Raw genomic sequence first — 13,754 nt, forward strand, 5'->3', positions numbered from 1 at the left:
TCGCTAACAAATCCATGTTTGTCCTCAGGTTAATGCCGTTATAAAGGACATGTGCTTGGTTTTCAATAGGCTTTGCTAGATGAGGTGGCTGGCTATAAAAAGGTAATAAAAGCCATTTGTTATAATAGGGCGAACAGGATTTTTCCTGTTAATAGACGCAACCGACGTGGAAGCAGTTATTCGTTTCCGGTATAGCACTTCATCGGAAGGGTTTTATTTCCACCGAGTAAGGCTAAGGGAAATAAAGGTAAAGGGCATGTCTTGAACTTATTAAACGGGCGGTGCATGGGGTCTTTTGCATTCCCGAGACAGTCTGGCGAAGCAACAATTATTCCAAAAGAGGTATTCTTTATATCAACACCATTGATGTTTTAAACACCCTGCCCCCGTTACCATTATTATTGAGGGTATTTCCCTTAAACTACGCGAACCTCGTCAAAGACGTTGCTAACTCTTAGGATTAATTATAATTGATTATAAAATGTTTCTCTCACGGTTGTCAAAGAAATTAACAGCATTAAATAGAACACGTCTACTGTGCATGCTATGATCTAAAAATTGATGAATGTGAGGTGTGTTATCATTGGTGTTATCAGATCATGATCAAACGTGATTGACTTGTCACAGACATTTTTAACAGGAAAAGTCATCCGATCCTACTTTATAAAGTTCAAAAAATGGATGAAGAATTGATGCAACCAAGGAGTTTGACGATGCAGATGGGTCAGAGGTCAGTTATACACAATGATTATAAAGGGAGTGAGGCTCTAGATCACAGCTGTATATGGTGTTTCGTCTGGTTTAGTGGAGATCGAACAGCAGATAGTCCAAGTGTTCATAAACAACCAGGTTACAGTCTTGTAAGGAGACAAGTCTGGAAATCTCTCTGCAGAGGGTGAGACTGGCTGGCGGTAAGGCATCATTTATCCAATGGTGGCGTGATGTTATTCGAGTCAACTGCAAATTTATTAGAGTGTGAAGATTTAGCACCAGTGATTAATTTATGCTTGGTTGATGCATTAATCGTTTGTGAATGTTGCAATATCATATTTCATACACGCCTGCAGACATCCTGTGTATAAGAATGATGTATAATGTATAAACCAACATCTAGACGTTATGATGCCCCGATAGAATGTGCATGTATTAAATATGTATTTATTCAATTAAGCATTCTGCATGTTTTAATTTGCATGGGGCCCGTGTAGGACGAGGCCGATCTTTAAGCAGTTGCTGTTTTATTATGTAGATCCATGGACGCTTTAAGGTTATTGATTTTAATCCTTATCAACATGAAGTAGACTGAAAGAGACAGATAGATGGGAAATTATAAATAGTGATTGTAATTGCACAAAAACTACAGGCATGCAACATTTAAGGGTAAAGCAGTCCGTTTCGTTTTTAATATTTGATTTCAATGTATTATATGCACTTTTCCGTTAGGCCAGACATGGACGCTGCAAAATATTTTAGAGTGAAAGATGCGATTCGATGTATTACGCGAGTTGTGATGGATCGTTTGGTGTGATGTTTTTTAAAATTGAAAAAGATAGTTTAAACCCGTGTCAATCTACAATTAGCTTACCGGCCGTATAGTGTGGACCGGCCCTTTCAAATACAAAAGCATTTAGATCGCTTTAGAACGGTTAATCCTGTGCATGGTTGAGGTTTCTTTTGTTTTGCAACTCCACTGTGGGTTTTTGTCCTGTTTTTCTGCTCGCTTGATTGACCGTTCAATGGTGGCTAATTATCCAAATGTCGCTTCCAGATAGTTTGACTTACTCCTATAGCGCTTTCCCGCATTAGCATTGCCATATACACTGTCAGGACATATCAGATTGCATGCCTTCTTCATGTGGTTTTGCTTACTAGCAAAGCTGTATCCATACCTCGATCCTTTCAATGTCCACTTCCTGTGCTATATTTACGTTACATTTGTTATCTTTGATTCAGTACTAAATGTTGTCGGAATGTTCATAAAAACAGGAAACCGAACTCTTTCCTAGAATGTGCGCTGCTTTAACCTCGCCCTGGACAAGAGACCTGGTGAAATCTATGTGAAAATAAAAGAACGTTATACATACTGCGATCTACTGTGATTATTTTATCCTAAATTATGAAATAGCGATGGGTAAAGTTTTAAACGTAGCCACACAGAGCCCTGAGATAATCTATCTATAAAAATACAGAAGAGTTTGCACAAATCATAAGACTGTTATTTTAAGGTACTCGCAATCGTCTGTTGTTACTGCATTTTGTTAAGGATTTGTAATTGTTAAGAGTTAAGTCTGATGTCCGATGTTGTACTATTGGATATAAAACAAGCTAAAACTTAAATAGTGGCTAAACCTGGCAATATACAATATAAGACTAGATTGTAGACAATTGATTTTGTTGACAAGTTGGTAAAAAGTCTTTTCAAGAGCACATCATCTTTTTGCAAGCTCCTCTGAATTTACACCCTGCATTTTGTAACAACCCTATTCTAACTCCCTGTTAATGCATTACTAAACCGAAATTATATGTGTTTGTTTCATATCATTAAGAAATTCTAAACGAGCCTGAACATTGTGAGGACATTTTATTCTTCCCAGTGGGATATTCAGGTGTACTCACAATAACACTCAATAGTGTTGGTTAAGCTAGTTAGAATAAACACCACACTTATTAACAAAGCGGACTATTCACTTTAACTTTGTGACATCCTACAGGATATAAAGTAAAAAAATAAAGTAAATGTCTATTTTCTATCTTGATGTAAGTTATACGTCAGTCATGCGATACAATTGCTTACAGGTTGTGGGCTATGTGACAGATAAATATATCAATTTCACGGATTATTGGATAACATTGTAGCTTTGGAAAGGCAGAACGGATCCAGGGCAGTTTGTGTCCAGTAGCATCTCACAATGTGTTACAGACTAGGGCGATTGTTAATTTGCAATACAAGTCAAGTGTACGCTCAGATAATTGGCTTTATATTCACTTCACTACTAACTTTCTCCCGCATGCTCAGTTTCTGCAAATACCAGTCCATCATTCAATATACGTTTGGAATCATGGGCCAAGTTGGCAAGTTAGAAGTGTGTTTGTCAGGCTTCCATCATATATTAGTTGTCATAGAAAATTATACTAGATCACGTTATCTGCCTTTCCAATGTGTGTTCAATGAGCATTCCAAAGGAGTTCTTTGTAGATTAAAATGCTGTGATATCTCGTTTGTCCGCCTTATTATTTATAAAATACAGGAACCCGAGGAGCGTACTTTATATATGGCACTTTCGATAGAAAGTTGATACACTTTTAGGGTGTGGATTGATTGCAGTCATCAGTTTGTTGAATGAATTGGACATGAGCCTCGCAATCCTACTAATAGAGTTAGACAATGGTTCTGGTAAACGGTTAGAACAAGAGGTTTGAAATTTACTGGATCCAAGAAGGCCTGGACACTAGATAGCTGACCCAAACTGCAGATTGATCTATAGCCTGCATTAATGAATCAAGTGCGGAATGATTTTTTGTCGCAACTAAAGTGTATAGCATGGATCATATTATCAGACGGTATAAGACGCATCAATTGCTGACAGCTTGCACTCGCGTTTTGATGGATTGGAATAACATCTATTCAACGTCATGAATTATCAAATATGACCATAAAGCAGTTAATCAGCCAGCAACTTGGCCGTCGTATTGTCGACTTTTCCACCGAGTAATGTTTTAATTGTGGAATTAATGTGAAAGCATAGTCAGTAAAAAGCTATTGGCTTTGGCCACGTACTAGAAAGTCCTAACGTAGCATTTCACCTCTTTCCACACCATACAAATATTTCACATGTGCTTTAACATTTTAGAAGGTTGTGAGCATTACCAAGCAGGCTAATCTAACAAAAGAAATTACGCAGGGTCCCATCGATTGACGTTGGCACTAATACCAACATATCTCCCAAAATCAGCACTGGCAAAAACAATGGATATTTATATGTACACGGCGGTTTAAAAATCAGGTGTTGAACACAAGCACACAAAATTTACATGCCTAAATATTGAGAAAGTAACTTTTAATTTGAATCAGCTTACTTACAAAAGGGGAGAAAGGTCTCAGAATGCACTAAATGACACAAGTGTCAGCAGGTGCAGAGCACTGATTAAACTAGGTGTCTTAATGCAAATTATAGAACACAAATGTTTACAAAAATATCTTCCATCTACTGGGTACTTTTATAACTTACACTGTTCGCCATTAGTATTTAATAAAAGTTTAACTTCCGTCAATCTATATTTGAAGAGCTAGCTTCTAAATATTTGTTCCTTTCTCCTCAATGTTTGCTATAACATTAAATCGAGATTTATATCATTTTTAAAATTTAAACGATCCCGATCTACTTTATATTGCAATGTTAATCCATCCATTGCAATGAATGTATTGAGCATTGCACAACTCCCTCGTGTCTATTCCCATGGTCTACCTATAGTTTCCCATTGGTTACCATCCAAACTTAAATCTATCACTGGCACAGTTGTGTTCGGTACAGTTGACCCCTATCACCCTCGCAATGTTAACAGACAGTATTAATTATTCTGGTTTACTGAGTATTAATGGCTTGACCGGTCAGGTCTTCTCAATTGATTAACTAAAGTAACTAATGATTGTAAGGTCCAATATGCTTGAACTGTTTTATCAGTCCATTCGCCTTGTTAGGGTAGAGAGGTAACAACTGGTTAACAGATGTCAGTCAGGCTGAATTAATGATTAATCTGCTGTACAACAGGGACCAGTTACTACAACAGACTGTGTTCACATCCAGGATCAGACTTCGTCAGCTGACCAGACATCTCCCAACAGAATGCAGCTGACAACAGGGTCCGTCGGTGTTCCCTGTAACATCTATTTCTGCCTTAAACGGATACTTGAGCGGACTAAATGAACTATTGGGTTGACGTTTCGACCATTAAACAAAATGAGTTGCTTTCCAAACAGTGGCTTGCAGTAAAAGTCACAGTGCAGATTTCACAGTACACGTGGTCAGAGGTGTGAACAAGTCAATTTAACAGATTGATTCATTCCTGTGGTGGGTGTGCTTGTTTCAACTCCTTATTAAGCAAAATGAATAAACACGAGTCAGTAGTTTCTTGTAGAAACAACAGGAGTTCCTATTCTTTTCGGATGATTTTCTAATTAAAAGAAATAACTTGAGCTCTTAGCTGTCTCCCTGAACTGGGGTATTTTTATCTGTGAAATGAATGGAGTGCACTTTAACTTACCGAGAACTTAAAGTTCCAATGATGTTTAACTTTTCTCAAACCCGAGAGATTCAAAACCAAAAACATCTACAAATATGTAATCTAGAAAGGTCCAAACAGATTCTTAGCTTGATAATCCAAAAGTTGATTAAATGATATATTGTACTGAATAGATTTCAATTAATAGTTTAATCTAAAGAATGAGAATAAAAAGTTGAGCCTCGATATATTTTGTCGAGATGATTGTTATCCAATGTGCCTTGTGGGATTAAATACATCGCCCATCCTGGTTTATAAAAATAATTTACTAAAAAGCTGTTCCTATAATTCGAATTATATAGCTCAGCAAACATAACTATTTCACTAAACTGAAATATAGCTGAAAAGTAACGATAAGACATCCTACGAAATATTCTGTCATCTTGTATTGGTGTAGAATGGATCTGCACAAATTAAAATAACTGCACATTTATGGAATGTATGATTTGGCTCTTGTTAGACGTGATATTTTACCAGGTCCTCTAAATGTATGACCGTCTTAGGTTAAAAGGTCTTTGATTTTAATCCTTTTAAGTTTAAACTTTTTTCGCTGAGATAAGCAAATTGTGTTGCACTTTATCCTGTTGAAATACTTTTCAGCTCCGCTCTAAACTGGCCCAGACATTTCTTATAGCAACAGGATTCCTGTCCCAACATCCCTTGTCAGTTTCATGAAATTTAAAACCAACCAACCAACCAGCGATTCTCTGATGGTCTCGCTAAAAAAAAGCCACAAATTAAATACGTCTCTGGTTGTCTTCGGTTTGAATTTCTGAAACTGACAAAATACTTCAATTTTAACACTCTCTGGTCCTATATAAACAACATTTAAATGGTGTTGGAACATGTGGCGAAGATGGGCAGTGCTAAAATGGTCATAATCACAATCAACTCGTATAACTGACCTTTCACCTTTTTATGTTTGACCTGGCACTTACTTAATCTGCTTTCTTGTGTAAGATATTGACGTGTTTGGAGATAAGAATTATTCTCATCAAAGCAGCAAGATATATTTTTTTTAAAATGCAGTATCAGTCATTTGCCGCACTCCCTTTCTCGCTGTGAGAATTATTGAATAAGTCTCCACATCTTCCTGCAACGGGGCGTAATAGTCTGTCCTCAGTAAAATCTACCAGGAGTAGTTAATTAATGAAACGACCAGCTAATTGCTACTTGATTTGATGCGCAAAGATGTTAAAATGCGTTTGGAATAAGGTCAGTTCAATGCGTGACGTGTACTTTTCTAATTTTGTCTAAAAGCGTTTATGTGAATGGACCCTTGGACATTTTGGCTGTCTTCTCCCGATCATGAGGCAAGCGCGACATTTAAGTGTTCAATTGAGTTTTAATTAATGGCACTATGTACCTCGACCCTTTGGTCGCAGGACTGATACACGGAAGCTTTTATTTTGTTTTCTGCAGGTGGCTAGATTTAATGAGCATTGGGAGAATGAACCATTGAGTGGCATAAAGAAAATAAATGCAAAATAGGAAGCTACAATTATTATTAGTAATGAAAAAGACACAGATTTCAACGTGGATATATGGCATAAACATCAATACACTGACAAGAATGAATGCATTTTGGAGATTTATCTAACCTCTGCTGCCCTACCTATGTCGAAATCAGTTGCAGTAAACAAAGCTGAATATTAAATAACCATCTTCACATTATATATTCCCTTACTTCACTGGACTCCTCATGCCGTTATAAAGTTAATCGTACACATCTAGACACTGTAATGAGTGCCAGTTATTTATGTTATGCAGGTTTTAAACCTTGATTTCACCAGGCGATGGCTAACTAGTTCAGATACACACAGTCACGCGTGTAACAATGCACGATCAAATTCATTTTGTCTGTTTATTTTCATGACCTGATCACTAAGTTTCAAATACTTTTGAATATGTTAGATGTAAAAGCATGTTCTCAAAAAGTGTGCATTTAGTGTTAAAACAAAGTTTGAGCCCGTGAAACAATTTATAGTGAAATCCTATTATATATAATTGTTCGGGCCAGAAAAAAATGGTATATAATCGGACTTGTATATAACCGGATTGAAGATCCATTTGTGATTATGCAAAAAGCGAAATTGAAACTCGCTTAAAAAAATAAATCCCGATGTGTCCATACAGTTCCAGGAATCTTCCTTTATCGGGAATGGATAGATTTGGATCAGACTGAATTCCCAGATTGCAGTTGTTTTATTTTATAACATTTTAAAATGTTTCATACCAAACAAAAGGATCGGGGATTTGTCCCTCCCACTTTCATTAACTGCGTTTTCAAGCACGATGAAAACACACACACACACACACACACAAACAGCATCATTCCGGGTTGTAAGGGAAATAACAAAATTTTGCTGTTTTGTTGTTTTTTTAAAAAAGCTGGTCTCCTGAGCTGGAAGCAGAGTAATCAGATACTGTTGTGTGCTGTTTTAACTAAGGATGTGGATACATCGAGCATTCCAGTAACACTTCTGCGTCTAAAAATTTCATTTGTAGACAGATTTCCCGCAGACCAATACCCCCTGCAGCTAACCTCATAACTCCGCTCATAAAAAGGAAAACGTGCAGAATCACATCAAATAAAAGGGGATTCTTTACTTAAAGAGCGACATAATATTTCCTTGAGAGGATACATTAAGCATCTTGAATCCTTTTGATGTGGAAAAGAAATTATGAAATAGTCCACCGCTTATTACGAGCTTCTTGAAGCCTACCGTAAACTCGATTTAAAGTTTCAAAAAAAAAATAATCTGCTCATTGTTGAAATGTAGCAAATCCCAGCTGAATATATCTCAGCAAGGATTAGATGGAAAGAATTGGATCGTCGCGAAACTGAGTACAGTTCGAATGCTTGTTATGTGAACAGTTGATCCGTGCTGCAAACATTCAGGAGTTACTCTTGCAAATCTCCAAAATTGCATTTCTCAAATGAATTAAACGGTTTTTTTTTTGTTTGTTGCGACGTTTTCTTTTTAAAACCGCGTTTTTAGTTGTAAATCTGACGCTGTGAAGATTTCGACTTGTTCATACGGCTCCCCTGATTAACCAAATTACCCAGTTAGGACAAATCGTTACTGTCCAGATCATAACACACGCATCTAATTAAATCAGACTGGGGCGTTCTTTATTATCCTGGCGTATGATAATTTTGAAGGCAGACTGTTAAATACCAGGGACAGCTGAAGGGGGAGGGGTGGCTGGATATTTCGATCCAGTAAGATACCGTCCCCAATGAATACGCACACAGGCAGAGTTAAATCATATTCTGGGACTCACAAAGTTGTAAACAATCGGGAGGAACGATTCAGCAAAACACATATAGTGACACGATAGCGCTGACAATCATTTAAACAGCTGTAGTTTCTAAAACATGTTTATCACGACAGCAATCGTAGCGATGGGATACATAGAACATGTAATAACAATTACCCAGCTTTATTAGTCAAACATGCTATGCTCGGAAGAAACCTTTTATTTCCAACTATAAAGAAACAATTATAGGGAGATGGTTTGTGGAGAAAAGGTTGGTACAGTATTGCCTGATTAGTGCAGTTACATAGCTGTAGTAGGGAAATGCAGTAAAACTCGGGCTAATTTGGCACAGGCCGAGAATTCAACACCCACGAATCAATTTCACCGTCACATTGAGAAAAGGAGTTGACTGAACCTTAAAATCGGAGTTGTGTGCTGATGTGATGGTTCTACCATCGTCAGTTCGTAGCTTGTTTATAAAATAACATTAATTACTCATTTTTCAAGTAATTGATAAAGTTTGTCCTGACATATTCATGCTCCGTGGAAACCATGTATATGTGTACATTCAAAACACTGAGGGAAACCTCGATCTGTATTGCGAGACTTAAGTTAGTGCAGAGCTTAAGCAAGTGGGACATAACTGAAGTGAAATCTTCCATTCAAGTCACATGCAATCCTCTTTAGTATTGAATATTTACATTTATACTTAATTACACAATAGTGGTAAAAGGAAAATGTTTTATGAGTTATATTAATGTTTCATTTTGTATTTACGTGTGATATTCAGCTCGAGGAGTATTGTACATTGTCACGTAGAGTTCCCATAACATGCATTCCTCACGTCTTGGGATCCAGCTTCTGAAATGAAATATAGGCGCTGAAACCATGACAAATGAAGTTGTCAGTAGGCAGTAACTTCTGTTCAATTAAAGCAGGTAGCTTTCACGCCCCTCCCATACATATAAATAATCCCGACATCCACACGGTGTCTAATTTAAATTACATCGCTGAAGTTTACTAGGAGAGTATAGATAGTCCAAGTGTTTGTTTTACTGGTTGTACAGTTAAAAAAAAACTCCTCTCACATTTCTCTGGGATCACGAGGTCAAATGCTTACATAAGCCAATTTTCAATTCCAGGCATTTGTGTGAGAATTGTAACAGTTCTTAATTGTCTGGTGGAAGTGCTCCGATCCTGCTCCAATGATGCATCCTTTGTTGGTCTCTGCAAGTTTGTGAGCGCCTCCTGCTGACTAACCTGAACGCTTCCACATACCAGACTTGGGAAGGTGGTATAGAAGTGGAGAACTGTACCAGTGAACAGGGGCTGCATGAAGGTAAAAGGTCCCAGACATTCAAGACTCTGCGTTAGAAAATCACCCCCACCCCCACTCTCCGATTATCATAAGAAATTCAAGCTATGAATGAAATGGTGCCGAAGTGCTTCAGGATGTTGTCGCAAAGTTAAAGTTTAGCCGTTTAGTCGACAAATATGTTTTGTGATGACAAACACTAGAGTGAAATCTTATACTCCTTCTGCCTTTCAGTGTTAACATTCCCTCCTCTTTCTGCCTCTGCATTTAAACTCAAACATACATATTTACTTCAACTTTCCATTACCAGTAATTACGAACAGCTTTTTCCACAGGAAAAAACAGCCAATGTTTAGCAAAATAAAATGCAACTGAACTTAAGTAACCCATACACAGGGAGAGGGAATTAGACAGAGCATCAAACCTAAATATTATTCACAAGGGTTTTCAGTAATCAAAATGTGGCATTAATGCACCATTAAATTACTCGTGTAAGCATATTATTTCTAATTTAATCTAATATTTTATCTTTTCATTTAGAAAAACAGCACACGAAAATAAAACGCTGGTTATTGTACCCGAGAACATTACTGATGAAGGTCTCAAAATAAACCCATAGTTACAAGAGCAATAACGATGATTAATTACAGCTTGTCAATCACAGTGTATGAAGATATAAAACCAACATCAAGCAATATATTAGGCGCCTAGAGCAATTACAGGTTTTAATTCACAGTTCAATTTATATCAAATTAAGTACTTGCATTTTCTATTCAGATAAAATCATTTAAGTAGGGAGTAATATAGTGATAGTTATGTCACCTAATAATATCAAGAGATTTGCTAGATAATGGTAACTAATCTACAACCTGTCAGTTATCTGTGCAAACCTCGATCCCGTGGATTAAGCAGTCTGCGATTTGAATTCTATTGTTAGGAGTTAGTCACGGTTGCTGGCTGGAAGCTGGTACCTTTGTGTGTTAGTGTGGTAGCCCGGCTGACAGCAGATGGTACTGGAGATGGTGACGTTTACATAGAGAGGCTGTTTCTAGCAGCTCCAGGCCCACGATTTGTTCACCTGTCACCTTTTACCCGGCGCAGGAAATCCAACCTGCAGACAGAATCTATACTATCAACATCAACGACGAACACACACACTCCTGTTTTACTTCAAGGGTAGCCTAAGTATAGCTTGATGACATTCATTTTAATGAATACATTCCAACTGTTATTTTTATGTCTGCCCATATCTAATTTAAATATATTCTATCTTTATGTGAATACATACGACAGAAGCCAATGCAGATCATACTTTTAATGCTATAAAATTACAAATATTAAAGTTATAAAGGTTTATTATTCACCTAATTTGGGAAGCAGTGAAAATCCTCATCCACAGTTAATACTATGGATTAAGTGATTGCAGAAACACTACCAAGGCCTGTCTATACACGTGGATTCCATGTAACCATGACCTTGCAAATTGGCAGAAGCAGAACCATGGACAAATACGATTTGCAGGATAAATGCACACATACAGTATATACATTTTGACTCTGTGGATTAGATCTGGCGCTGGTTTCACTTTAGCTTTTGTTTGAATTACATCTGTATCCAGTATGGCCCCCGGCTTCTTTGTAATCACCGCAGAAAGCCTTGATTTCCAAGTTTAATCTTGTTCTGATTGGGCACGCTCTGTTCCCTGGACTAACATGATTATTTCTGTTTTCTAAGGCGATCTGGTTGTAGTCTGTGTCAGAGACAAGGTTCCCAACACCCACCATGCGTTGTATTTAAAGGTTGGCGCTAACATCTATATTTGCAATACATGTCGTGTGAATATTCCGATAGGAATTATTTTAATTACAATGCAAAAAAGTTCAGACGTCACGCCTGGGATCCACGTACTGGTGATTTAATGATAACATGGCATCCGGCCAACGTTTGACTCAGTTTTCAGTTACCGTAAGATACAAAATCTTGACTGTTGGGGGAAAACACCGTATGCACTTATATGCTTATATCTCATTTGACGCTTTAAAATGTAGCTAGTGTATACTTTAAAGAAATTATTTCAACTGAGAGTGTTAAAAATGATATCTAGCGCAGAATATGCTGCATACCCACTGGATAGCGAGGGTGATGAATCTGCAGAAAGGACTCTCATCTGCACAAAGTACAGCACATTCATTTGCCTCAGATTACCCCTGCGATGTATTCAAAGCTACCCTACGGGCGCACACCAACGCCCTTTGTCACAAAAAGGGAATAAACTATCATCTATCAGAAATGGAGGCTTACAACGGAAGCACGTGTAAGTAGAATAGAAACGTACCAACCCGTTTATCTTTGGATTATTCAAACATGCTTTAACAACTTTTATAAATCACGTTTTTAATGAAGAAAAGTCCACACACTGACATTACGCCCATAGACTATAACTGCTGGGCACTACAGGTATTTGCATTTTAATTTCGTAATATGTGATCCCCACTAATGATAGACATATACACAGTTTCTATAGAGTTAAGTTAAAGATACAATCATTCAAATTGTTAATCTACGAACTGCTTTCCAATTGCATTGAGAATAATAATCTTTTGAATTATCAATATCTACAAACTGTCCTCTGATTTTGTACTCAGAAAAGAAGGTGATTACCAATTCAGAGGCTGTCAGCAACCTATTGTAATTAGAAGGAGACCCTGTTGCATACGGGCAAAGGGCTTGTTTTAATGGTTTTATAAAACAACTATTCGAGTGCTGCAGCTTTAACTCTTTCTGCAATTAAGCAAAATGCCCAGAAAGATTTTGAATAATCACTCCACAGTGTCCTCTAAATAGAGTATGCTTTATGTGCTTTATTAGACTGTGTTCTGTCACATGCCCCATGATTTTGTAAATTGGTCAATATTAAAGCAATACGATCACACGGACATTTTCTCACACACACACAAACACACAGACTATGAAGCTGTTTGTGTATGCATATATATGTTTTCTATGAATCGGTGTGTGTGTATATATATATATATATATACTATTATTCACAGATCTTTCGATATAGCAAACTTCCCCTTAGTCCCAGCTGAAGCTTCATCGCAATCAGTAAAGGGCTCAGACCTGGACAATAATACCACCTACGTTATAAATAAACCCTCTGCCCACTCCCATGACCCCATTCGCTTTCTCTAATATATAATTTCATATACATATCTATTTTACACATCGACATTCAGTTAGTCTAGTTTGTTTTCTTCATTCTTTGAACCAAAATGATTGCAACGTATAGGCCAATTCAATCAAACACCACCATGTCCCCAGTCATTCGAAACAGCATTTATCACAATCTATGAAACCTTATTTGCAAGGCAAGCCGCCACCTGAAGTGTTTCGTCCCTATCTGGTATCTTCTGCGACCGAGAGTTGCATGCGAACCCGCCACCAACGGGATAAACAATGTTTTCTATGGTGTTCAGATAGTCACAAATATAACGGTTACCTATTCATGGAGCTTCACAACTGAATCTGAATTTCGTTGCTCTTGGGAAAAAGAATCACACGATATCCATTGGATTCGCCATTAAATATGTTTTATGTATGTAACCACCTAATTAGTTACAACTTTTAAATAATACATCCCATAGTATAGCATGCTGCTGATTAGCAGCCAGACTGTATATTTTCTGTGGACTCATTTACATTTTTGACCATTTATCCTTATAAATATGGGCAAGAGTTGCCAACAAGACATTTGTAAAGGCAAGTCTAGAAAAAAAACATTCAAGTAGTCTGGTATTTTTAATTGCTGCCATCTACAGAGTTTAATATGTCTACAAAACTGCATGAGTCATTAAAGTGAAACTGGTTTGAATGCTGGGGCGGCTTTGGTATA

This window comes from Heptranchias perlo, chromosome 31 (genome assembly GCF_035084215.1).
Source record: "Heptranchias perlo isolate sHepPer1 chromosome 31, sHepPer1.hap1, whole genome shotgun sequence".
Classification (NCBI taxonomy): Eukaryota; Metazoa; Chordata; class Chondrichthyes; order Hexanchiformes; family Hexanchidae; genus Heptranchias; species Heptranchias perlo.